Here is a 13,347-nt window from a genome sequence, read left to right on the forward strand (position 1 = left end):
TTATATTCATATGTATATGTACAAACACATACCCATACTCACATACTCTTCTTGGATAAATGGTAGTTTACGAGTCATGTTTCCTCTATCTTGCTTTTTCACTTAACAGTTTATCCTCAAGATTACCCCTGGCTGTGTATAGAAACAGTCCTCACGCCCTCTCTCAGCTGCATAATATTTCATTATATGGATATAACATCACGAGTTCACAGTCTCTATTGGTGGTCATTTGAGTTGTTTCCACTCTTGCTCTTACAAGTCATGCTGCAGTGGATAGCCTTTTCATGTGCTGTCATTTTGTAAAATGCATGTAAATGCCTGTGTGATGAATGAAATTATTTTGGAAGCTTTGAAATTCACAGTGGTCTTTTAACATTTGGTATTGTCTCAGTTAACATATTTGAATCATGCAGCCGCTATCATGTGAGGGTCTAAGAAAATCTCTAACACTTAAAAAGAGTCCTCATACTGGACTATTAAGCATTTTCATGCCTAGAAGAAAATGTATGAATAGTTCTTGAAAAAAATTCTCTATCTCTCTAATTTTTTAATTTAATTTTGCTTAATTTAAATGTGTAATACAAAATGAGATATAAACTACTTATAATGATAGTTCTTATATAATAAGAAGACTTCACAAACTCAAACCAAACAGACTTGCAACATTAATACACTATATTCAACAACTATCCTTTGGGGATGCAGGGTGGTATCCAGGAACCAATCCTCCAAAGATAACAAGGGATGACTTTATATAAACCCTGGACATTATATATGCATATATATATATATATATATATATATATATATATACATACACATACATATTTTCATTTTAACTTTCCCCAACGTTTCACATCTAGTATGCAATAAAGCTGAGATTCAAACCCAGATCTCTCTGTTCCACTAAACAACCCAGACTAAAACAGGCCAGTGGTTTTCTATGACTTGGGGAAATTAAGATAGAAGTGGTTGTGATTCACTGAAAGAGACCTGGGATCTGAATCCAGATAATTGTAGCCCAGCTCTACTATGAAGTAGCTTTGTGAATTTGGACATGTCCCTGAACCTCTCTGGATTTCAGCTTCCTCATTTGCAATGTAAGAGGGCCAGATTAGGTCATGGCTTTACAGATCTAAAATTCTGTGAATTTCCTATACTGGCAAAACATCTCTTTTATGACAGAGTAAAGGCTTAAACAATATTCTTCCTTTTTTGGCTGTGGAGTTTCTTATTACATCTAAGCATCAACCAATGGGGTCAAAGAGAGACTGGGAAATTTTTCTGCAAACCTGGAAAGCGTCTATTCCAAATATTTTAATGCTAAAGGATGACCATTTGATTGAAGGATATGGTTAAAAAATATTATACACTATCTTGGAAATACCATGTTGGAGTAGAAAAGCCATTTTGGAAATCACTCAGTATTACCCCCTCACTTTACTGATGCAACAAGTTATGTGATTTCCCCAAGACCACACAGCTTACTTGTATTATAGACAGCTTTATTACCTGGGTTATTAAGATCAAACATACCATAATGCCTTCAAAATTATCTTATCATATTCACCACAAAAATACAGAAAAGGAAAGCAGTGTAAGAGAGTGGTTCAGTGTAGGCTGTGAAATTAAATTGCCTGGGTGAAAATTCCAACAGTGTTACTTTGTGATTTTGAACCAATTATGTAATCTCTTCATGCCTCAGTTCTCTTCATCTGGTAAATGAGGGTGACAATAATTGCACATATCTCTAGTTTACCAGGAGAATTAAAATAGTAAATCCAGGAAAACTGTTTAGTATATTGTCTGGCACATAGGAAATAATCAATACTAGCGAGGATTAAGATTATATTGTGTATTTGATACATTGGCTAAATTTGGTTTCATGTTTCAATTGTATTTCTTTCCCTGGCACTCAGGGTCAGAATTATTCTAAAATGACCTTTTAAGGATTGTCAATCTATAAGTTAGACTATGATAAAAGCATCCAATAGAAAAAAATGAACTCTAAAATTAATTTTAAAAAGAATGGACCCAGGTATAGAGCTGTTTTCCACTGTAGTACGCTAGAGTCAAGTTATTTCCTTGAAAACCCTGTAAAAATGACTCAGAAGTCATATATAAGTAACATCTCATCCACTGTTCTTCTCCAAATTTTTGTCCTCCATTAAGCAGTCAATGATCTGATTTTTGCCAGTGTATGGACATTGCTAAAACATCACCATATTTAAATGACAGTGATTAAATCCATTTAACACACTGTGTATGAATTTCAAAAGGTCTATATGACTGTTTATCTCATCTTTATGGACCTTTAAACTTAGTAGCTTTGGTTGCAATAAAGAAGTGATTTCCAAAAGTTAAGCATCTCTTCAAAGCTACTGCCAGACTGCTTAGTTGATCAAAATTATGATGTCATCCAGACACAGATCTCTGTGTGTCCCTGCTCTTCAACTTGTCCACTAATTAATGATATAGTGGTGGGGTGTGTGGGGAGTGAGATATGGTCCCCTGTCTGTTAATGAAGACATTAGTCAAAAGAAATATCAGTTCAGTTCAGGGAATAAAAATGTCGCCGTTTTGCTCTGGTTCAATAGTTTTAGGATGATATATAGGTTCATTTAAAACTCATAGTACAATAACCCATGTTGGATTTATCAATTCCTCTCCTTCCCCATCTGAAATGTTAAGGTGGCCAGTCTTAAACACAGAGCCCCGGAAGATTATAATCAAAAGAACTACCTCACTGCACATTCCCCAAGCATACCCCTCCTACAGCTGTGCTAATCAAAAATGTCTACAGACATTGCCAAACATCCCCTAAGGGGTAAAATCTTCCCAGATTGAGAATCAGTCTCATGCATCCAACAGAAGACTGCTTGTCCTAGATCAGGGATTAGTAAATTACAGCCCATAGGCCAAAAATAAAACCCACTGCCTATCTTTGTAAATAAAGTTTTATTGAAACACATGTATATTCATTCACTTACTTATTGTCTATGCTGCTTTCTCACTAAAAGAGCAGAATTGAGGAATGGTGACAGGTATTGTATAACCCATAAAACCAAAAATATTTACTATCTGGCTCTTTAGGAAAAATTTTGCCAACTCCTGTACTAGTCTACTGATTTCAAACATTTCTTTAGTGACGACAACTTTTTATAATGAAATCTTACATAAGAATTGTGTCAGACAGGGTCCAGATGGAACTTTCAACTTGGGTAATTTGAGAAAGTAAAGCATATGCAGAATAATTTATATAGGCAATTTCAAACGTGTGTCAGAGTATAGAGAAATCACGAAGGGCTAAGAAAGCTGGGCATTATTTCCGTCTCTAGGCCTGAAGGGGAGAGGACCAAAACGACCTTATAGGAAGGGAGCCAGAAGAATGAATACCTCCCTCACATTCTCCCTTTCTCCAGTCTCAGACCAGTGTTCCCCAATGGCTAAATCCAAACAGAAGCAGGAGAGCAAGATAACCCACTGATATGGTCCTTATTCATCAGCCTACCAGGTCACAGAGCAGAATGTAGAGGGTGGAAAGTAGATCTGGGGGGGGGCAAACAGAAAAGAAACCCGGCATAGAGCCCTAATAACCGAAACTGATCAAAGCAAAGTTTCTGTCATGTTTAGTGGGGGAAGGTATTGAGGTCAGCACAGGTTGGCCTTATCTCGAACCCACTGGTCCAAGTTGAAAGAGAGAACACAGTTTGAAAAGTCTCCTAAATCCCCTTCTGGCCTTCTGACTTCATTTGTCTCCTTTCTGAAGCAAAATCCCATAGTCAGATATTTCAATGCTGTCTTTTCTAACAAACTTCAATCCTTAAACCCATTTCCGCCATTCAAACCTTAAATTCCAAGTACCAGACATGCCCCCATTCCTCTCCTGCCTGCTACCTTCTCTGTTCATGTCCTCAAGCTACTAAACATTGGTAGAAAAAATTTAAATACCCTGATTACTGAATCTCTACAATGTCACAATATCAGATAACAGGGGCCTAACTGCTTGCTCAGCTTCCCATGACTTTCAGCCCTTAACTAAAACTGCCTGAATATCCTAATCACCAAATCTGATAGCCTTTTCCTAAAACTTCATCAACCTTAACTTCTTCGCATCAAAAGATCTTGCCATTATTCCTTCCATCTTGGTTTACTTCTTCTGGCTTCCAAAGCACCATATATTCTTTTTTTTTTTTTTAATTGAAGTATACTGATTTACAATGTTGTGTTAGTTTCAGGTGTACGGCAAAGTGATTCAGTTATACATATATGTATATCTATTCTTTTTCATATTATTTTCCCATATAGGTTATTACAAAATATTGAGTATAGTTCCCTGTGCTATACAGTAGGTCCTTGTTGGTTATCTATTTTATATATAGTAGTGTATATATGTTAATCCCAAACTCCTAATTTATCTCTCCCCCACACCCTTTCCCCTTTGGTAACCATAAGTTTGTTTTCTATGTCTGTGAGTCTATTTCTGTTTTGTAAATAAGTTCATTTGTATCATTCTTTTAGATTCCACATATAAGCAATATCATATGATATTTATCTTTCTCTGTCTGGCTTACTTCACTTAGTATGATAATCTCTAGGTCCATCCATGTTGCTGCATTATTTCATTCTTTTTTATGGCTGAGTAATATTCCATTGTCTATATGTACACATCTTTATCCATTCATCAGTCGATGGACATTTAGGTTGCATCCATGTCTTGGCTATTGTAAATTGTGCTGCAATGAACACTGGGGTGCACGTATCTTTTCAAATTAAAGTTTTCTCTGGATATATGCCCAGGATTGGGATCCCTGGATCATATGGTAACTCTATTTTTATTTTTTTAAGGAGCCTCCATACTGTTCTCCATAGTGTCTGTACCAATTTACATTTCCACCAATAGTGTAGGAGGGTTCTTTTCTCTCCACACCCTCTCCAGCATTTATTTTTGATGATGGCCATTTTGACCAGTGTGAGGTGATACCTCATTGTAGTTTTGATTTGCATTCCTCTAATAATTAGCAATGCTGGCCATCTGTATGTCTTCTTTGGAGAAATGTCTACTTAGATCTTCTGCCCATTTTTTGTCTGGGTTGTTTGTTTGTTTTTTTTTGATATTGAGCTGCATGAGCTGTTTGTATATTTTGGAAATTAATCCCTTGTCAGTTGCATCACTGCAAACATTTTCTCCCATTCTGTAGGTTGTCTTTTTGTTTTGTTTATGGTTTCCTTTGCTATGCAAAAGCTTTTAAGCTTAAACGACCATATACCATGATCAAGTGGGATGTATCCCAGGGGTGCAAGGTTTTTCAGCATCTGCAAATCAGTGTGATACACCACATTAACAAATTGAAGAATAAAAACTATATGATCACCTCAACAGATGCAGAAAGCTTTTGACAAAATTCAACATCCATTTATGATAAAAAGTCTCCAGAAAGTTGGCAAAGAGGGAACATACCTCAACATAATAAGCACCATATATGACAAACCCACAGCTAACATCATACTCAACAGTGAAAAGCTGAAAGCATTTCCTCTAAGATCAGGAACAAGACAAGGATGCCCACTCTCACCACTTTTATTCAACATAGTTTTGGAAGTCCTAGCCACAGCAACCAGAGAAGAAAAAGAAATAAAAGGAATCCAAATTGGAAAAGAAAAAGTAAAACTGTCACTGTTTGCAGACAACAGGATACTATACATAGATAATCCTAAAGATGCCAACAGAAAACTACTAGAGCTCATCCATGAATCTGGTAAAGTTGCAATATACAAAATTAATGCACAGAAATCTCTTGCATTTCTATACACTAACAGCAAAAGATCAGAAAGAGAAATTAAGGAAGCAATCCCATTTACCATTGCATCAAAAAGAATAAAATACCTAGGAATAAACCTACCTAAGGAGGCAAAAGACCTGTACTCTGAAAACTGTAAGACACTGGTGAAAGAAACTGAAGATGACTCAAATGGAAAAATACATCATGTTCTTGGATTGGAAGAATCAATATTGCTAAAATGACTGTACTACCCAAGGCAATCTACAGATTCAATGCAATCCCTATCAAATTACCAATGGCACTTTTCACAGAACTAAAACAAAAAATTTTTAAAGTTGTATGGAAACACAAAAGACCCTGAATAGCCAAAGCAACCTGGAGAAAGAAAAACGGAGCTGGAGGAATCAGGCTCCCTGACTTCAGAGTATACTACAAAGCTACAGTAATTAAAACAGCATGGTACTGGCACACACAAAAAATATAGATCAATGGAACAGGATAGAAATCCCAGAAATAAACCCATGTACCTATGGTCAATTAATCTATGACAAAGGAGGCAAAAATATACAATGGAGAAAAGACAGCCTCTTCAATAAGTGGTGCTGGGAAACCTGGACAGCTACATGTAAAAGAATGAAGTTAGAACATTCTCTAACACCGTACACAAAAATAAACTCAAAATGGATTAAAAACCTAAATGTAAGACCAGACCCTATAAAACTCCTAGAGGAAAACATAGGCAGAACACTCTTTGACATAAATCACAGCAATATCTTTTTGCATCCATTTCCTAGAGTAATGGAAACAACAAAAATAAACAAATGAGAGATGTATCTTGGTGATATTATTTGAACCTTGAATCAAGCCAAGCCTGAAGCCTTCCTCTCATTTTACTTTTCACGATTGCACCAGATTAATCTTCCTAAATCATCATTTTGATTGCTTAAAACCTCCTTAAGTGGGGCTTCCCTGGTGGCGCAGTGGTTGAGAGTCTGCCTGCCAATGCAGGGGACACGGGTTCGAGCCCTGGTCTGGGAGGATCCCACATGCCGCGGAGCAACTGGGCCCGTGAGCCACAGCTGCTGAGCCTGCGCGTCTGGAGCCCGTGCTCCGCAATGGGAGAGGCCGCGACAGTGAGAGGCCCGCGCACCACGATGAAGAGTGGCCCCCGCTCGCCGCAACTGGAGAAAGCCCTCGCACAGAAACGAAGACCCAACACAGCCAAAAATAAATAAAATAAATAAGATTTTTTTAAAAAACAAAAACAAAACAAAAAAACCTCCTTAAGTGACCACACAGTGAAATCCCAAAGCAGTGGTCTGATGTTAAAGTTATTTCATTACCTGACACCAACCCAACCCATCCATGCTTGCTCTCTCTGACTCCCCTTCCCACACCTCATGCTGTAGCTCCATTGTGTGTTTGTGTGTTTATAGTCACAATGCTGTGCATTAGATCCCCAGAATTTATCCATCTTCAAACTGTAAGTTTGTACCCTTTGACCAACACCCTCAGCCCCTGGTAACCATCATTCTACTCTCTGTTTCTATGAGTTCAGCTTTTTTAGATTCTACCTACAGTGATATCATACAGTATTTATCTCTCTCTGTCTGACTTATTAGATATTTGACAGAGCACATGTAAACACATATCCTATTTTCCTCTCAAAAGGAAGGGCTCTGAGATGGAAGAAATATCTCTATCCCATAACATAACTAAATAGAGGTTCTTTAAACTTTTTCAGTTCTGATGATGAATAGTAAACCAACACAGTTAATCTATTCACTGATTTGTTTATTATCCATTCACTCAACAAGTGCTTATTTAACTCACCAAGTTCTTATGTAATGCCTAGTGTGTGTCAGGCACTGTTACAGGCTTTGAGGATATAGTAGTAAACAAAACAGATGAAAATCCCTGCTCATAGAGCTGTGGAAAGAGACAGCAAAAAAGAAGAAAAATAAGTAAAATTTGTAATATTTTGCTGAATATGTGATAAATGCAGGAATAAATAAATAATAAATAAATGCAGGATAAATGTGGGGGTAAATTGCAACCCCGCACTTAGAAATGTTTCTAGCCATGATCAACTCCCCTTAGATGGTGGGTAGAAATGTGACGATATTGAGCTAGTGAATAGAGGAGGCTCTTGTAAACCATTCCATATTAAAAATATTTAGTAAATCTTGTAAACTTTCAGGAGCATGGGGGTATACTCTTGCTTCAGCTTGGCTCATTTCTAAGGTAATTTTCATGGTGAATTTCAGTATATAGCTCCTTTTTTTCAGTTATGTTCAGGATTACAATGAGAGCTTATCGGCAGAAGAATTGTAGATATTTGAAATGTATTCAATTCTGACATACTGGCATTAAAATTAAAAGCATATTGGGCATCAATGTTTTCTCCTTCATAATTACAGGAAACTTTATCACCAAGTGATGATGGCCCTTTCTCCCATTATATTCCAACAAAATAACAGCCTTAAAACTGAACTTGGCATTGCTGTGGTCAGAGGAAATGTTTTATACTTAGCTTCAGAACATAGAAATTTTTCTGACCCAACATATCCATGAAAAATGATGTGTTAATGTATGTGTGTGTTTGTGAGAGAGGAAAAGAGAGAAAGAGAGTGTTTGTTGGACATTATACATACGTGGTTATGGATAGAGAGAGGAAAACGGGCAAAGAGCCAGTAAAATAAGCAATAAAAAAATCCTTGGTTTGTGGTCAGGCATGAAGCTGTAGCTTGGGCCTTCAGTGGCTCCAGCAATGAGTTAATAAGCCAATAAAATATGTGTCCATTTTAGATGTTCAGAGGTCAAAGCACTTGAAACAAAGTGAGTTACATGACCAAGTTCCCCTGAGTCAGGATCATATTCTTGTTCGCCAAGATGCCTTAAATATTTAGCAGAGCCATCTGTACTACTGAAAAAATAATCTCCATAAAGCTCTCAAGACCACCTCTATATACAGTACTGTAAATGACATTGAATAAAATAAAAATGAAATGATCTATAGTGGTGGCAATCTAGTCTTACTCCTACCACCTCCCAAAACTAAAAGCCATAAGCTAAATAGCAGATGCTCTTTATTTTTGTTGTGAGTTAACAAGTTTGGCAATTTCTCTCTGGTCAGAAATGTTCACTGGGGAGGAAGTAAGTTTCTACCTAAAAATTTGAGTATTTTTACAAAGAACAACGTTCATCTCAGAAAAAGGAAATATTAGTCACAAAACACAACAACAAAATGTTCTCAGGGTTCCAAAGTTTCTGGATGCGTGGCATACTTGGGATATAGGAATTCACCAACAGGAAAATCAATACAATTCACTAGCATGTATAATTCTGGATTTAGTCCTCACCCATTGCTTATTGGCTGAGTGAACTTGAGTTACTTTACTTTCTCAAGTCTCAGTTTCATTTGTTATGATGTTGTAGAGGAAAAATAATTTTCCCTCTACTCTTCTGAGTTCTAGCTGAGACTCCTGTAATACAAAAACAGATTAATAAGAGAAAAACAAACAAGTTTATTAACACGTATACCTCATGTAAACATGGTAGATACACAGGGGAAAATGAGTAACTCTCCAGGGTGGCTTAGAATTCTGACTCAAATACCATCTTCACCTAAAGACCAAAGAAGGAAAGGTGAGAAAAGGTCAGTCACAGGAGGTTATTAGCACAGTAAACAAGGAAAAGTTTGTTACGCAGATTTAAGTTGGTACCTTCTCCATTGGTAAGATTCTCTTGTGATTTAGAATCAAACTTCTCTTTCTGATACAGAAAGGGAGACGTCCTCGACCAATGGAGAGTCTTAAGGTTGTCATGAGGATCCAATGAGCTAAGGTAAATAAGGTATTCATAACACAGTTGGAACACAGAAAGTGCCAAATAAAAGTTAACCATTATTGGGCTTCCCTGGTGGCGCAGTGGTTGAGAGTCTGCCTGCCAATGCAGGGGACACAGGTTCGAGCCCTGGTCTGGGAGGATCCCACATGCCGCGGAGCAACTGGGCCCGTGAGCCACGACTACTGAGCCTGCGCGTCTGGAGCCTGTGCTCCGCAACAAGAGAGGCCGCCGTAGTGAGAGGCCCGCGCACCGCGACGAAGAGTGGCCCCCGCTTGCCGCAACTAGAGAAAGCCCTCGCACAGAAACGAAGACCCAACACAGCCAAAAATAAAATAAATTAATTAATTAAATTAAAAAAAAAAAAAAAGTTAACCATTATTATTTCAGATCGATGTTTCTTCAAGTGTGGTCCCTGGACTAGCGGCAGCAACATTACCTGGGAACTCAGACATACAGATGCTCAGGCCTCATCCCAGACCTACTGAATCAGAAACTCCGGAGGCAGGACCCAGTTCTCTGTTTTAACAAGCCCTGAAGGTGATTCTGGTAACCACTGAAATGAGAACCATGCTTATAGAATATAGGGTTATACAAAAAAGAAGTAAGTTCTAATATAATTCATCCCTAAGAACTTCTGTTTTTTTTGTGACTATTTAAATGCAGAAGAATGCTTGGTTTTATTTCTTTCCAAACAACTAAAAAAGAAATCCAGCAGTAGCTTGAGAACAGTAGGATTTCTGTAGAATAACTCTTACCATCTTATTTTTGACTTTGCTTAGACAGACTCCTTTATGCCACACAACCATGTTCCAAGAGATCTATTATTAAATTGTGTTAATGTATTTTGTAAAGCCAAAGATACAATGGAAAAACTCAAAAGAGAGAGCCTACAGTATTGGTGAGAATTACGAAATTATACATTTGAACACAGCCTATTACTCATTAGTCTTAACCAATTCCATAAACAAAATCATATGACTATAAGATGGGAGCATAGGCATATGCTGAATCAGTGACAAACCTAGGTGCAGGAGTGTAATGCAGGGTTTCTAAGTCTGTGCATTTTGTGGCTTGAGTATAGTCAATAAGGTGTATGCACAGTTAATAAAGGTAAAATTGCCGTTTAGAACAAAGAAAGCCACAGTGTGTATTTTTGTCACTTCATCCTCCACACTGCTGCCATAGAGATTTTTCTAAAGAACACATTTAATCGTGTCACCATACAACTTAAGAGACTTAAATGGCTCCCTTAAGCCTGGCATGAGAGTCTTTGTAACCTGGCACCTGCTGACATATTTCACGGACCCCAGTCCTATAATTATAGCTCCTCTATGGAGCCTTGCTTGACAGCCCACTCCTCATCACTAGGGAGCTGGTCCTTCCTAACTCAGAGCTTCTGGAGCACCGTGTGCAGACCTCTAGAAATCATTTTTACATTACATTATAATTGTTTGAACGTCTGTCTCTAAACAAGACATTTACTTAACTTTTACTGACGGCAAGAAGCACATTTTCATTTTTGTGTCCCCAGCAGTTGGCATAAAGCCCAGTACAAAAGAGACACTTAGTAAATAAAGACATTCTGTGGGTCTAAAATGTAAGATCTATACAGGAACCAGAGATCAGCCCAGAAAAAATGCAGCCATCACCTGGAGCCTCTTTCTACCCATATTACAACCAAAATCTTTGAATTTTGAGAAAAAGTTCTGCCACTTTCAAGGTTCCAGTGTCACCCTCATTGTAGCAGACACAGTCTCCAAGATAGAATGTCCTGTTCCCACTATCTTCTGAGAGCCACTAAAACTCACTTCATTTAAGACATTCTGACCCCCAAAGTTACTGTGTCAGTTGATAGTGATTGAAACCCCCGATTTTTATCCCAGGCTGCATGTCATGAGCTTTACAGTTTCAAGACTTAAGTCAAAACTGCAAAATAAGCTGGGTGTAGCAGGTTTAAGGCAGCCGACCCCACATTTGTTAGCTTACTGAGTAATCCTCCTGGCTCCAGAATCATGGTAATTATTTGCTGATCCACAACTCATCACTCTCCATTTTACTTCCCTCACAGCCCTGCTACCATTTCACAACCTGTCAGATTAGCATTTTAGAATGCTTTCCCTTCTCCACTTGGCTCTGCTCTGTGCCCTGGTATTTTATTCTTGATAATCATTCAGCCCTGAAGCATTTGGCCCAGGGTTGCTGGAACACCTAGCAAGCTATTTAAGCCAATTCCTTCACTGGAGCACCGGATGCTTGAGTCACAACACCTTGAATTAATCGCAAATTGTTTGAGAATATCCTATTTGTTTGGTTGCTCATTATCATCTCCCTGTCTACTGTCATATCCCTTAAGCCAAAGGACACATTTTCAGTTTTTAAGTGAATTGGAGCAATGGATGGGTCTGGATAGAATGACACTAACTCTCCCTGTAAGTACCCAGCTCCTCACTGTCTGCCTGGAGAAATCTAGTGACAGTTCCCTGTTGCTGATTCTGAGATATCCGAGGCTCCTCCTTGCCTGGAAACTTCTGATGCTCTTTTGCAATGACCAACAGAAGCTTCAGTTTTCTCATCCTTACAGGGCTTCTGTAAATTGTAATAATTTGTAAATAAATTGTAAATAATTGTCAATAATCAACAAATGGTAGCCAATCTAGCCATTGCAACTGTGATTTGAAGGCTGTATTAGTTTCCTAGAGCTGCCATAACAAGTACCAAAAACTGGCTTAGAACAACAGAAATTTATTGTCTCACAGTTCTGGAGGCTAAAAGACCAAAATTAAAGAGTTGACAGGACCACGCTTTCTCTGATGGCTCTAGCGGGGGAGCCTTCTTTGTCTCTTCTAGCTTCTGGTAGTTGCCAGCAATCCTCAGTTCCTTGGCTTGTAGATGCATCATTCTAAGTCATATGGCCATCTTCTCCCTGTGTGTCTTCATATCATCTCCCCTCTGTGCTAATCTGTCTCTGTGTCCAAATGTCTCCTTTTTATAATGACACCAGTCATATTGGATTAGGGCCTAATGACCTCATTTTACCTTTATTACCTCTATAAAGATCACATTTCCAAATAAGGTCATATTCTGAGGTATTGGGGGTTAGGACTTCAACATGTCTTTTGGGGAGAACACAATTCAATCCATAACAGAGGTGAAAGGTAGCAGAATATGTCACCTTAAAATATGACTGTAGGAGTTCAGGACATGCCACTCCAAAATATGCCACTTTGGTATATTGACTACTTTGAGCTGAAGGCACTTGAAAAACAGCAAACGCAGGCAGAGACTTTCTCTGAACTTCCCTTACGTGTCTAAACACAGATCCTCCAAAAGGAACTCACTTGTCATAAATCCCTTCCCTGGGAGTTTCATTAGGCAGAGAAGATTGACTTACTACAGGAGAGAAGGGTAGAGGTCAACACCACGCCTAAACGAACTTTGCCACAAACTATCATGTCTCGCATATACATTCTTCTAAGGACCCATTCAACTCTCCTAAAAATCATTCACTCTGCCCTGAGAGGCCTAAATCCTTTTTCCGCTTTCCCTACTAAGATAGCATTTAAGTCTGAATTCTAAGCCACCTCGGGCTTACTCATTTTCTTCTGAGTATCTCCCATGTATACATGAGGTATACATATTAATAAACTTGTTTGTTTTTCTCTTGTTAATCTATTATTACAGAAGTCTCTCACTGAGAACTCAGAAAAGTAGAGGG

The 13,347-nt window shown here is 38.2% G+C and overlaps 1 protein-coding gene across 4 annotated transcripts in view; it reads right to left on the reverse strand.

Annotated features, from left to right (window-relative positions):
• TMC1 (transmembrane channel like 1) overlaps window positions 1-13,347 on the reverse strand; it is a 374,801-nt gene that overhangs the window by 168,870 nt on the left and 192,584 nt on the right. The window lies entirely within an intron of this gene.

This window comes from Eschrichtius robustus, chromosome 10 (genome assembly GCF_028021215.1).
Source record: "Eschrichtius robustus isolate mEscRob2 chromosome 10, mEscRob2.pri, whole genome shotgun sequence".
NCBI lineage: Eukaryota > Metazoa > Chordata > Mammalia > Artiodactyla > Eschrichtiidae > Eschrichtius > Eschrichtius robustus.